Below are 14,042 nucleotides of genomic sequence, written 5' to 3'. Positions count from 1 at the left end.
CTTTACCATATCCTTCATGATGGGGTTTAGTCTTTGTTGTCCATCAATCATCCCTTTTTCACCATCTTCCAGGATGATCTTATATGTGCATACAGATAGACTAATGCCGCGAATATTAGGCTATGGTCCATCCAATAGCCTTCTTGAATTGTTTCAATACTAAGATGAGTTTCTTTTCTTGCTCAATGGTTAATTCCGCTGAAACAATCACAACCAAAGAAGAAGTGTTACCTAAATAAACAAATTTTAAATGTGAGAGAAGTACCTTCAGTTCTAATTTATGTGGCTCCTCGATTGACGCTTTTAGTTGGGCATAATCCCTATTATCTAACTCTAAATATTCAAAACGGGATTGCGGATTAAATCCCCTTTGATTAGCTCTAGCAAAGCTAAGTATTCATCCTCTTCTTCATCATTTGGAGGGTCTGATGTCAAAATTTGTTCCAATGGGTTCTCAACATAGTTAAGTTCCTTTTCCATGATTAATCCCTTTAAATCGGACACTACAAAACTATCATCAATTGTGTCAGGAAATAGCATAGACTTAAAAATATTAAATGTTACTTGATCGTCATGAACATGCATAGTAACCTCGCCCTTCTACACATCAAGAAGGGTCTTTTCAGTTTCTAGGAAAGGCCTTCCTAGGATGATTAGCACTTCTTTGTCTGCTTCAAATTCTAGAATAACAAAGTCAGCAGGAAAAATAAATTTGTCTACACATACCAATACGTCCTCGATTTTTCCTTCTGGATGTGATAAGGATCGATCTGCTAATTGAAGTGTAACTGTAGTAGGTCTAACTTCACTTGTCCCCAACTTCCTCAATATTGACATGGGCATCAAGTTGATACTCGCACCCAAATCACATAGTGCTTTACCACAATTTATTGCTCCAATGTTGCAAGGTATGGTAAAACATCTAGGATCCTTCAACTTTGGGGGTAGTTTGTCATAAAGATCTGCACTGCATTCCTTTGTCAGGGTTACTGTCTCAAATTCTCCAAGTCTTCTTTTTTTTTGACAGGATATCCTTTATGAATTTGATGTAGTTTAGCATTTGTTGAAGAGCTTCAACCAATGGGATGTTGATATGAAGTTGCTTCAGTACGTCTAGGAACTTCGTGAATTGAACTTCCTGCTTTTGTTTTTGAAGTGTTTGAGGGTAGGGTGGTGGAGTCTTCTTTGCTGGAATTGCTTGATTTGTCTTCTATGGCAATTCTGCATGTAACGAAGTTGTTAGTTTATCAGAATTGATCGGTTCAAAAGTTACCTTATTGGGTTTTACAGATTCTAGTTCTGGTGAAACTAAAATTTCAACACTCGGTTGAACTTCCTTTGAGTCTTGAGCATCAGTTGGCTCCTTTTCAACTTCGACTGTGTTGGGCTCTAATGTCTTTCCGCTCCTCAATGTCAATGCTTTACAATGCTCTTTTCTTGGATTCCTCAAATTCTCTGTATCACTAGGTAAAGCACCTTGTGGTCGATTTCTGAGTTCAGTTGCAAGCTAGCCCATTTGGTTTTCCAGGTTTTTCAATGTAGCTGATTGGCTTTGGATGAAGGCATCATTCTTGGCTATGCATGCCGTCAACAAGCTTTCTAAGCCATTGGGTAGTTCAACTTGAGGTTGTTTCTAAACTTGTTGTGTAAAAATAGGTGACTGAGTTGGTCTAGGTTGGACGTATGTGTTACTGGGTCCAGCCCCTTGGTTACTACAGGAGAAATTAGAGTGGTTTCGCTACGATGGGTCATAGGAATTGGATTGTAATCGTTGCCTTACTCAATTTTGGTTCTGGTTACCAATGTAATACACAGATTCTATATCAAACATTTTGCAAATAGATGTCCTTCCCCGCAATAGACAGAGGCTACATTTTGAAATTGATTTTGTGGCTGTGCTGCAAAGCTATTAAACCCATTAGTGGTAAAAATTTTAAGCATTGAAGATACCTGAGATGCGAGTGAAGTAAGAGCGTCTACGTCATGTATTCCAGTTGCTCATATTCCTAATGCTGCTCGATTGGTTGGCCATTGATAATTGTTACTGGCAATCCTTTCGATGATTTCATAAGCCTCATTGTAAGACTTAGAAAGGAGAGCACTGTTAGAAGAAGTGTCCACTACCATCCTCATGTGAGCATTGAGACCATTATAAAATGTGTCAAGTTGGATGCAATGTGGGATTCCGTGATGAAGGCACTTCTGTAATAATTCTTTGTACCTTTCGCATGCCTCATACAAGGACTCATCATCCATTTTTTGGAAAGCAGAGATCTAATTGCTCAACTTAGCAATCTTGCTTGGCGAGAAATACTTCATGAGGAATCTTTCTGCTAACTCTTGCCATGTGGAAATTGAATTTGGTGGCAATGAGTTCAACTAGGCTCGAGGTCTGTCCCTTAGTGAATATGGGAACAACTTTAATCGTAGTGCATCTTCGGGTACTCCGGCTGACTTGCAAGAATCGCTCACCTCCATGACCAATCTTAAATGCAGGTGAGAATCTTTGGTAGGCATTCCATTGAATTGGCCCACTGTCTGAAGCATCTAGAACATGACTGGCTTCAGCTCGAACTGTTGTGCCTCGATTTTGGTTCTCCTAATACCAAGATTAAGATCATGAAACACTAGCACAACATACTATCTTAGAGCTCTATCCCTATCATCAGCAACAAGGATAGGATTTTGAGCAAGGTTTTCTCCGTTTACTTGATTCGAATTTTCGAAGATCATCTCTTCGATCATTCTCTAACTTGTTTGTCTTCTTCGCTGTCGAAAGTTCTTTCTATCTCAAGGTCTACAGGGAGTAAATCTATAATTCGGTCAATACTCATAATCACCTGAAATAAAAACAGAAAAATGAATTAAGTTAAAATTGAACAGAAAAATAAACCACAATGCAAAATTAACAAATTCACAAATAATGACTTTTTTAAAACAATCATCGGCAACAGCGCCAGAAACTTAGAACGAAGGAAATGTGCAAGTGTACACAATCGCAACAAGTACCCACAGGGACTGTGAAACGAATTATTTATGAATGCAATTTTAAAAACACTTTGGTGAAGAAAAATATTTTGATTTGAAGAAGTGATTAAAAATTAAGATTTAACAAAGTAAAATAAATAAAAATTCCAATACACGATTTCAAAATATGACTTTAATCAAGATGACATAATTGTGTTAGATTCATTACATTTCTTAACTTAGAACTATTAAACTCATGTTCATGTTGTTACGAATAAATTCATGGCAACTCGGTAATTTGCTAACTTATGAACATACTTACCTACCAAAATCCATTTATCCCTTAACTATATCTCTATGTCAATTCAATCGATTAAACAAATTCTAATAAGCAAATGTGTTAATGCACATACATACTTATGAAATTAAAATAATCTCTTGTACATATCTCTATGCCAATTCAAACAATTAATTCAATCTCATAAGCACATAAAAGATTTCGTGAGGTAACAATGTATTTCTACCTTAAAACAATTTAATCACAATAATCTTACAAATTATGCAAGGCTAATGTATCGCTAGATACCATTGCTAATTTAACCCTCACCTAGCTTAGATGATTAAACATGCACTGATTAAGTATCCTGTCAATTAATTACAATTTCAATCCGTTTAAATAATTACTTCATTAGTTACCTTACAATTGTAATGCAAGAATATCTTAGTCATGGTTTTACTTAATCAAACATCTCACCGTGGCCTATAACAACACAAACACAATTTTGATAAATTAAGTAGACGAAATGCAATCAACCCAACATGAATTAAATTTAAGCCATATTAATTAAATTAAACATATCAATATCACAAATATTCATAGACATGTTCATCATAACAACAACAAAATTAAAAGGATAGGGAACAAGAATCAAATCTGGTGTTTTCTCCATAGTTTGACTAGTTTGCTCCACTCCTTCTTCTCCCCTTGTTTTTTTCGAATCGAGGATTCTACAAACACTTGAATGCTGCTCCAAGTGGTGGTTGATTGAATCTTTTTCAAGAGGTGAAATCGACAAGGGAATAGGGGAAGAAAATGAAGAACAATAGAAGGGAATGATGCGAGAAAATGATAGAGAAATGAGCAGCCGAAGGGGTTATTTGTAGGTTGAGAAGGCTTCTGAAAATAGCCAAAATCAGTAGCCAAAGACTCCCCCCATGGCCAGCCACACATGTGGCATGTTTGAATATTTCAAACATGCTATTCTAAGGTATGGGAAAATCTAGAAAGGCATAAATAGTGGAGGGGTTTGAATGCAATTCGAAGGAGTCTTCAAGGGACATTTTGCAAGCCAAATAATCAGCCAATCAAGCTGATTGGGTTAGCATGTGGGACAATTTTGGGCTGCCCAATGTTTGGTTGGATCGGTTGGATCGATTTAGCTCAACTAGGCCACTTTTCATAATTAATTAATAATCATTTATTTAACCCAAATTAAATTGGACTAAAATTAAAATTAATTATATTATGAATTAATACACATAATTTGGGCCGTCTTAGGTTGCAAAATTAATTCACCTTGACGCTTCAAAATAGCTTCTCAATTTTGCGCTTCTAGCAATGTCTGCCGAGCCATTTTTCACCCTTTATGCAAATTTGTCGAAAATAATAAAAAATAATCAAAATTTGTTATACTATTAATTAAAATTCAACATGTTCATAATTTGAGTGTAATTTAATTATTTTATAATAATTATATATTTTTCGACAAGAATTTTATCAAAACTACATGAATTTGAGTTAAAAAGGGCATGAAAAAGTGTGTATAATTTTGTGTTCCAAGTCTTCGACAAGCTTCCAACCTAATCGAGCTTCCGATAATCTATAAAACATAGGAAAGAACACAAAGTATTTATATAATGCCTACTAAGTTCGTATGGCATAAAACTTAACTTACCATTTCATCACATAACATTACAATTTAGCTTGCCATAATCCAATCAATAGCTAGGCCAAAGCCTAAGCATCAACACTAGAACACCCCTAACCCGTAACCGTCACCGGAATAGGTTAAGAGGCATTACCGAACTTATAACTCAATTCAGAACAATCATTTATCAAAATGTCATCTCATTTCAGTAACTATCATTCATTCATATTCAATATTTACCTAAATCAAGCATACAAAGCATTAATCATGTATTCGGAACTAAATCGATAACATATTAAAACTTTGGAAACTTAGAAAAAATTCAACATTTCAAATGTCACACGCCCATGTGAACAGGCCGTGTACCTCACATGGTTACCAGACACTCCCGTGCCACAGGCCGTGTGAAAACAGGGCCTACATACTGACTTGCACCATACAGCCAAGGACACGCTCGTGTGCCAGGCCGTGGGAAAATTAGAGAGGTTATTGACTTGGACCACATGGCCGGCCACACACCCATGTGCCAGCCCGTGTACCTAACAGGGCCAGTAGACACGCCCGTGTGTCTAGGCCGTGTCAAACCTGTAGGGTATACTAACTTTAATTCGAAAGGGTACCCTAGGGGACACACGGCCGAGCAGCGTGACCATGTGTCAGACACGGTTGAGACACACGCTCGTGTCTCTGCCCGTGTGGAAAAAAATAGGTCATTTGTAAAGCCATTTTGCCACCCTTAAAACACAAGCATTTGCAGGCATAAATGACCACATTTTACAATTCAATTGGCAACCAAAATAACCATTTCAATACACATTATATACCAATTCAACTTGTTATTCAATTACCTATTTAATACCATGCATTATCTATTCATCTAACAAATACATATCAATACCTCACTTGCATATTTTTATTCAAACATTACCTTACCAAAACATACCATAATTCAACCAAAACAAAGTGCCAAAATAAGCCAAATCACATGGCCTAACTTATACACAAAACATACCAAAGCCATGATATCAAGTAACATAACTAACATCATTTAAACTATCCTATAGATGCCATATTTACAATATCCACAAGTTCAAAAATACCAATTGGAATTTGGATAGTATGATGTGCAACTCCGACTTGTCCGAAATGACCGAGCTAACGAGCCTCTGTAAAACATAGAAAATGAAACAGAGTAAGCTTTATAGCTTAGTAAGCCCGTATAATGCAGAATTAAACTTACCATTTATACATAATCAAAGCAACATTAAAAATTCCAACAATTCAATTAACCAACACCTAATCACCAATATCGATCACATGTTAGTCATTTGGAAAATACATAAAAATCGTCCATTAATACAATACTTTGCATCATTACAAAATTCACATGTCATATATATAGCATTAGTAACATTTATAATCCATAATTTATCCGTATAAACAATATTTAGGCCTGTTGAATCTATTAGAACTTCAAAGCATACTCAAGTGAACAATGTCAGTAATCTGTCAATTCATTATCATATACGCTCTTTCGAGCCATGATCGGTAAGCTCCTCCTGAGCTGATGAACAGTAAGCTCTATCGAGCTGAACAGTAAGCTTATACGAGCTGAAACGATAAGCTCCAATGAGCTAAAAACAGTAAGCTCTTACGAGCTGATATATCGGTAAGCTCATACAAGTTGTGGTGAGTCCGCAACAAATGTAGGAGCTCGACCAAAACGGTAATCCCAGTAACATGTCACTCGTACCCAATGAATCTATACAGTTCAAACGGGGCTCAGTAATAAATACATTATAATACATATCAACAATACATTTTTAATTCAAGTATATCCAATTCTCAATTACAATATTCATTTCAAATATTGTCAAATATATATAGAAGTTCGATTCTAATTATATAAACTTACCTTGAGTTGCTCGGATGAAAACTATCGTCTATTCGCCAACCATTCTTTTCCCCGATCTAGTTCCAGTATTTGCTTATCCTGATTTGTTTAATATCAAATTAACTTATTCAAATTTTCATTCAATTCAATTTAGCCTAAAACATTCGTTTTGGCTAATTTACAATTTTACCCTAGACTTTTGACTACTTTGCAATTTAGTCCTTAACACATAAAAATGCAAAATTGCATAATTAAGCCATAACCCATGATAGTCAAATTTCGTAGGGACTCCTAGAAGCCCATATCTTTCATTATTTCACACTTTTAACCACATATTTTTACATTTTCTCAATTTAATCCCTAATTGACATTTTTATCAAAAAATCACTTAACAAAACTTATATATCAATCATTAAACCTTCATAATCTATCATTAAACATTTAAACGACCAAGCATTCAACAATGGCATAATTCAAAATCTATAGCAGTTTTGAAAATGAAGGTAAGGGCTAGTTAGATTAAGCTGCAACGAGCTCAAAAACGTAGAAATCATTAAAAATCGAGTCAAAATCGTACCTTAATTGAAAAAAGAATCTTGGCCGAATGCCTAGCCCCAAAAATGGCTATTTTCCTTCTAAATTTTAGGCAAGAAGATGAATGGAAAGAAAATTTTGTTTCTTTTTTTATTGATTTTAACTTTAATTACCAATTTACTAATTTAAACTTTAAAAATATTTAAAACTACACCATTTTCCATGCTATCAACATCCACTAACCATAATTGGCCTATTTATCACTTAAGAACCTTTAATTTAAAGTTCCATAGCTATTTGACCTTTTAGCTAATAGAACACAAGTTTTACGCTTTACGCGATTTAGTCATTTTTACTGAATTAAGCATTTAAACTGTAAAATTCCTTAACGAAACTTTCACATAATAATTATATCATGCTGTAAACCTTATTAAAATAATAAAATAAATATTTTGACTTCATATTTGTGGTCCCGAAACCACTGTTCTAATTTGACCTAAAAACGGGCTGTTACAAACACAAACATGTTAGCATATTTGAACACAATTCATAGGCAATTAGACATGGATGGCCATTAAACTTAAACAAGATTCATTTGGATTTGTCATCCATCTCAACATAGCATATTTTCCATTTAGCTCACCATTTAAAAGTATTTCATACATTCATGTTTTTGGTTCATGTAGAACACTTACCATATCTTTGTAAATTCATGCCCATTAAACCGATAGAATACTGTTGGATATACGGGATAGCTCACACGAAGTGTCCCAAACATATAACCATGGTATCTCCTTTCCTTTACATATATGCTCACACGAGCTATGAAAAGAGTATGCTCACATGAGCCGTGAAATGGGCCTGCTTACAAGAGCTATGAGTCGAAACATAGCTACACGGTGCTGCTCCACAAACTATTGAGTATTCGCAACAAATGTCAGAACTCAGCCACTAGGGCATTCAAGACCAGCACCCGAAACATGTAAACCCTAATGACATGTCATTTGTATCCTACGAATTCCTAAGGTTCAAACGGGGTTCGATAGTAGACGTAACATCGTTGGATATGCAGTAATTATTTACATAACAATCCACAATATATATAGCTCAATAGAAAGGATATAAACACTATGCAATTACACGAACTTACCTCGATGATAAAAACGTAGAAACAGAATCGATTAGTTTGAAGCTTTATCTTTACCCCGATCTAAGTCGTACGAGGTCTATCTTGATCTAAACAAATAAATCCAATCCATTTAATATCTATTCTATACAATTCAATCCAAAATTAATATTTTCACAAAATTACATTTTCCCCTATTATTTTGATTTCTTTACAATTTAGTCCTTAAGCTGATAAAGTGAAATTCATGCAAAGTCATCTTTAATCCAAGCTAGCCGAATTTCATATAGGCTCATAGCAGCTCATACATTTCATTATTTCTCAAATTCACCCATATTTTACACATTTTCCAAATAAGTTCTTGTTTGACATTTTCAACAAAATTCACTTTACAAAAGTTGTTTATGTAATAACAAAGATTCATTTTCTTCCATCAAACATCAAAAACAATATGAATACATTCACGGTAAAACTTTAATCTTTTAATACTTTTGTAAATTAGTCTCTAGGCTAGCTAGATTAAGCTACAACAAATCTAAAAACATAGAAATCATAAAAATGAGATGAAAATACACATACATGCACAAATAAATGTTGGTCGAACCTTCAACCTCCTCCCACGGAGTTTTTAGGTTTGATTTTTGGTGGTAGAAGGGAAGAAACAAAGATGATGGCTTTGTTTTAACCATTTTACTATTGTAATTATTAATTTACTAAATTAATCTTAATTAATAACCTTTAAAATCACTTAAATGATGTCCATAAAAGTCCACTCAATATATCAATGGTTTAATTACAACATAAGCTGATAAACCGTAAATTATACATATTTTTACCCCATGTTTAATGCATTTAATGGATGATTTTCTATTAGAATTGGTGAATTTGATGCTCCTAATGCTTTAATTTCATGTTTTAAACTTAGAAGAGCATAGAAGAGCGAAAGGAACGAGAAATGAGCCAAAAATGAAGAAAATGGGCCAAAGTACGAAATCAACACGGTCTAGACCTCCTTACATGGGCAGACCACACGGCCGTGTCAATTTGGCAGGCTCGAGCACGGCTTGAAGTAATCACACACGGGCGTGTCCCTGCCGAGCCCAAGTTGAGTCCAATGCGGAAAAGGCTAGTTTTGAGGGCTTTTAGGCATTCCAAGGCTTATAAATACACCCTAGAGAAGGAAGAAAAGAGAGGACAGAGTAGGGGGTAAGGAATTACTCCAAGAAAGCCGATTGATTCATCTCAAAAGCCGGATTCATCATCAAGATTAAAGATCTCTCCTCAATTCCCTTCAGGAGTTTTGGGTTTTCTTTATGTTTTGTATGTTTTCTTATTCTGAGATGTTTTCTTATTTAGTTCTGAACTAAATCCCCTAAGACGAATCTTGTTATTATATTCTGAATTTTATGATAAATATTTGACTTGTTCTTAATAATATGTTCTTAATTCTTGTTTTGATATCCAAGGATACTGATTCAAGATAAGCTCTTATTCAGAGGAGTAATAGACCCTGTTTAAGAGTACATTTGTCATAATTAAGCAGAGTTGATTGCGCGCCTAGACATAGGGTGACAAGATTTTGTCGAATTAGGGTGAAACCTAATAAGGGGATCCATAGATCGAGTTAATGCAACCCTAGAGTGTTAATTAGAGAAAAGTCTTGGTTATTCAATCTAGGGATTAGACATTATTAGTCTTGAATAGGGATAATAACATAACTTAAAGATCTCTACGGAACAATTTAAATGAATAAATTGTTCGATTCAGAGCCAGAATAACAAGTACAGTCTAGGTGGATTTTTCTTTAGGTATTGTCTTCATTCAATCGATTTTTCCAAAAGCAATTCCCCAATTCCATTCTCTATGAGTTCTTAGTTTAGATAATTAGTTAGTTAAAATAAAAACCTCTTTATTCTTAGGCTAGATAATAAAAAGACAGTCATTACTAGTACTTTTAGTTCCTTTGGGTTCGAGAATCCGGTCTTGCTAAAACTATACTACTGATAGGTACACTTTCCTACATCGCGATAATAGTTAGTTCAAGAACGAGTAATTATAAATATTTAAAACCTATCACAAAATCACGCGATCAAGTTTTTAGTGTGGTTGCCGGGGAGCTGAAATATTAGGAACCCTCAATTTTATTACTTTAGCCATTTATTTTTCGTGCACTTTAATTTATTATTATTATTTCTTAATTTACTTTTTCCTTCTCTTGGCAGGTTTTTATAGTTTATGACTAGAAGAAATCCGTCACGACCATTACTCTTTGACGAAGAAATCGATCGTACAGTTCGTAGAAATCAAAGAGAAATAAGGCGAAGCTTAAGATACATAGTGAACGAGCAAGAAGACGATACTCAACCCCCATTCAAGGACATGGCTGAAAACCAAGGCAATCAGCTACCTCCTGCAATTGCGGTTAATCAAAATCCTGCTCCACGCACTATGTATGATTATGCTAAACCTACTTTATCAGGAACTGAATCGAGTATAGTTAGACTTGCTATAGCTGAAAATACTTTTGAATTAAAACCTAACACTATTCAAATGATACAGCAATTTGCTCAGTTTGATCGATTACAGGATGAGGATCCCAACGCTCATTTAGCCAACTTCTTAGAACTATGTGATACATTTAAAATTAATGGTGTCTCTGATGATGCCATTCGTCTTCGGTTATGTAACGCCCCCATGCCCGAAACCGTCGCCGAAGTCGAGCTTGAGGGGTTACCGAACATAATTTATCAAATTAAGAACTTCAAATCATTTGTTTCTACATTCACAGCTTTCTAGCTACCCGCGTCACAGTTACAAGAAAAATCATATCTCGAGTTACGAAACTCAAAATCAAGATCCGTAAATTTTCCCTAAATCTAGACTCATATATATATTTACTAATTTTTTCTAGAATTTTTGGTTGGGCCAATTAGTACAGTTTATTAGTTAAAGTATCCCCTGTTTCAGGGTTTGACTGCTCTGACATCTATGTATTACGAATCAGATATCTCCCTATACAGAATTTAAATGACTACGAGGTTTGTTTATCTTAAAACTATACTCAATCATGAATCTTTACATATAAATAATGACTTCTAATTATTTTTTTACAATTTATTATGAATTTTTAAATTCATAACAGAGGATCCAGAAATCACTCTGGCCCTGTTTCACAAGGTTTCAAATATCTCATAAAGTATAATTTATATGCCTGTTTTTTTTATCCATATAAAAAATAGACTCATTAAGCTTCAATTTCATAACTTTCTCATCATTTAATTCCATTTATACTATTTTTAGTGATTTTTCAAATTCATCTCATTGCTGCAGCAATATTCTGTTTTAAGGCAAATTTCATCTTTTCATGAGTTGTTATGAACTAGATAACCTATTAAACTTCCATGATATCAAACATGATATAAGTTTAACCATCACCATGACTTATCAATATCAAACATTTTCTCAACCAATCATGGCCATATCATAAAATTATTTACACCAAATAAGTATATTGCTATACATGCCATACTTAAGTTTTACAAGCCATTTACCCAGATGAAAGTCCTTTGGATAGTGTGATCGAACCTTCGACCCGTCCCGATTCCCAAGCTGGCTTGTTCAAAACTATAGTAAATAAAGAGGAGGGAGTAAGCATAAATGCTTAGTAAGTTCATATGTAAATAACAAGTAACATAACAATACAAATATACCAAACAACTTTAGCATGGTATCACCAAAACATATATCACATTTCTAAACATCATTCATCATCTTACCACCTTATCGTTGTTGTATCTATTTTCAACCCGAGGTTTAAGAACATACCTGTCCAAAGTGTCCATTTCACAACACTTACCAAAACGTCGCTTGCATCTTAAGTTTTCTTCCATTTCACTAGAAATTTCACCCGTTGAACACATCGGAATACAACTCGGATACACGGATAATTTGCACATAAGTGCCTCATATGTAATCAAGAAATCATGTAACCCGCCCCTAAGTGAACTCGGACTCAACTCAACGAGCTCGGGCATTCACATCCATAAGTGAACTCGGACTCAACTCAACGAGTTTGGATGCCTAGTTACATTTCATGAACTCGGACTCAACTCAACGAGTTCAGACATTCGCATCCATAAGTGAACTCGGACTCAACTCAACGAGTTCGGATGCTCAACCATCCTAGTGACATGTCACTTGTATCCTAATCTATTCCTAAGGTTCAAACGGGATTTTCCTCGAACACATATCCTTGCCATCTTCCGTAAAATACCAAAACCAATACTCGGTAGTACTTTATATTTAACAATTAATACACATAATTTTTATTTTATTCGAAAATAACCACAAAGCATATATTTCATAATAAAAATCAGCATATCATATAATTAACATCAATAACTTAAAAATAACAATTATGCTACATTATTTACACATGAACTTACCTTGGTACCAAAATATAAAGATTTTGCAATTTAGTCCATAATCTTTTCTTTTCCTCGATCGCGACTTGAATCTCGTTTCTCTTGATCTATAATGCCAAATTAATCTTATTTAATCCATACATTCATCAAAACAACATTTAATACGAACTTTGGAAAATTACACATTTGCCCCTAAACTTTTGCATAATTACACTTTTTCCCCTAGGCTCGGGAATTAAACTTTATTCCTTATTCTTATGTTTTATAACATGCTGATCATTTTTCCCTTCTATGGCAACATCAATTTCTTACTCTAACATATACTTGTGACTATTAGGTATTTTTGCCGATTAAGCCCTTTTACTCGTTTTCACTCAAAACCGAGTAGCACAAGTTGTCTAACATAATTTAAAACCCTATATTCTATCATAAAACATCAAAATACACAAATTTCACCTATGGGTATTTTTCCAAATATAAACCCTAGGTTGAATTATTGCTAACATAAGCTTAATCGAGCTACCGGGATTCCAAAAACGTAAAGAACATTAAAAATGGGGCTTGGAATCACTTACTATGGAGCTTGGAAGCTAGAAACAAACCCTAACTATGGAGAACCCTTGAAATTTCGGCCTAATGAAGAAGATGGACAAAAATTGGCTTTTAATTTTGTTTTTAATTCATTTTAATAACTAAATGACCAAAATGCCCTTACTACTAAACTTTCCAAAAATTCCATCCATGTCCAATTTTTGTCCATAGACTTAGAAATTGGTAAAATTTTTATTTAAGACCTCCTAATTAATATTTCAATGCAATTTCATACTAAAAACTTCTAGAATGCAAATTTTGCTACTTATTCGATTTAGTCCCTACTTTCAATTTAAGCACTTTAGGCATAGAATTTCATCACGAAATTTTCACACAATCATGCAATCATATCATATTCATCAAAATAATTATAAAATAATTATTTCTATCTCGGATTTGTGGTCACGAAACCACTATTCCAATTAAGCCCTAATTTAGGATATTACAGGTTATTCCCTTTTTCATTGAGGAACAAAGCTAAATAGTGGTTGAACTCGTTACCACGAGGGTCAATTACTACTTGGGAACAAATGATCGAAAAATTTTTACTAAAATATTTTTCACTGGCTAAAACGGCT

General features: G+C 34.3%; 1 non-coding gene across 1 annotated transcript; it reads left to right on the top strand.

The window, feature by feature from the left end:
• The first annotated feature begins 2,182 nt into the window (after window positions 1–2,182).
• On the top strand, window positions 2,183–2,289 carry LOC121231663 (small nucleolar RNA R71). Its single transcript, XR_005929719.1, has one exon. It is a non-coding gene; the product is annotated as a small nucleolar RNA R71 (small nucleolar RNA).
• The last annotated feature ends 11,753 nt before the right edge of the window (window positions 2,290–14,042 follow it).

Source organism: Gossypium hirsutum, chromosome A06 (assembly GCF_007990345.1).
Source record: "Gossypium hirsutum isolate 1008001.06 chromosome A06, Gossypium_hirsutum_v2.1, whole genome shotgun sequence".
NCBI classification, from domain to species: domain Eukaryota; kingdom Viridiplantae; phylum Streptophyta; class Magnoliopsida; order Malvales; family Malvaceae; genus Gossypium; species Gossypium hirsutum.
This window is presented reverse-complemented; position numbering and strand designations above follow the sequence as displayed.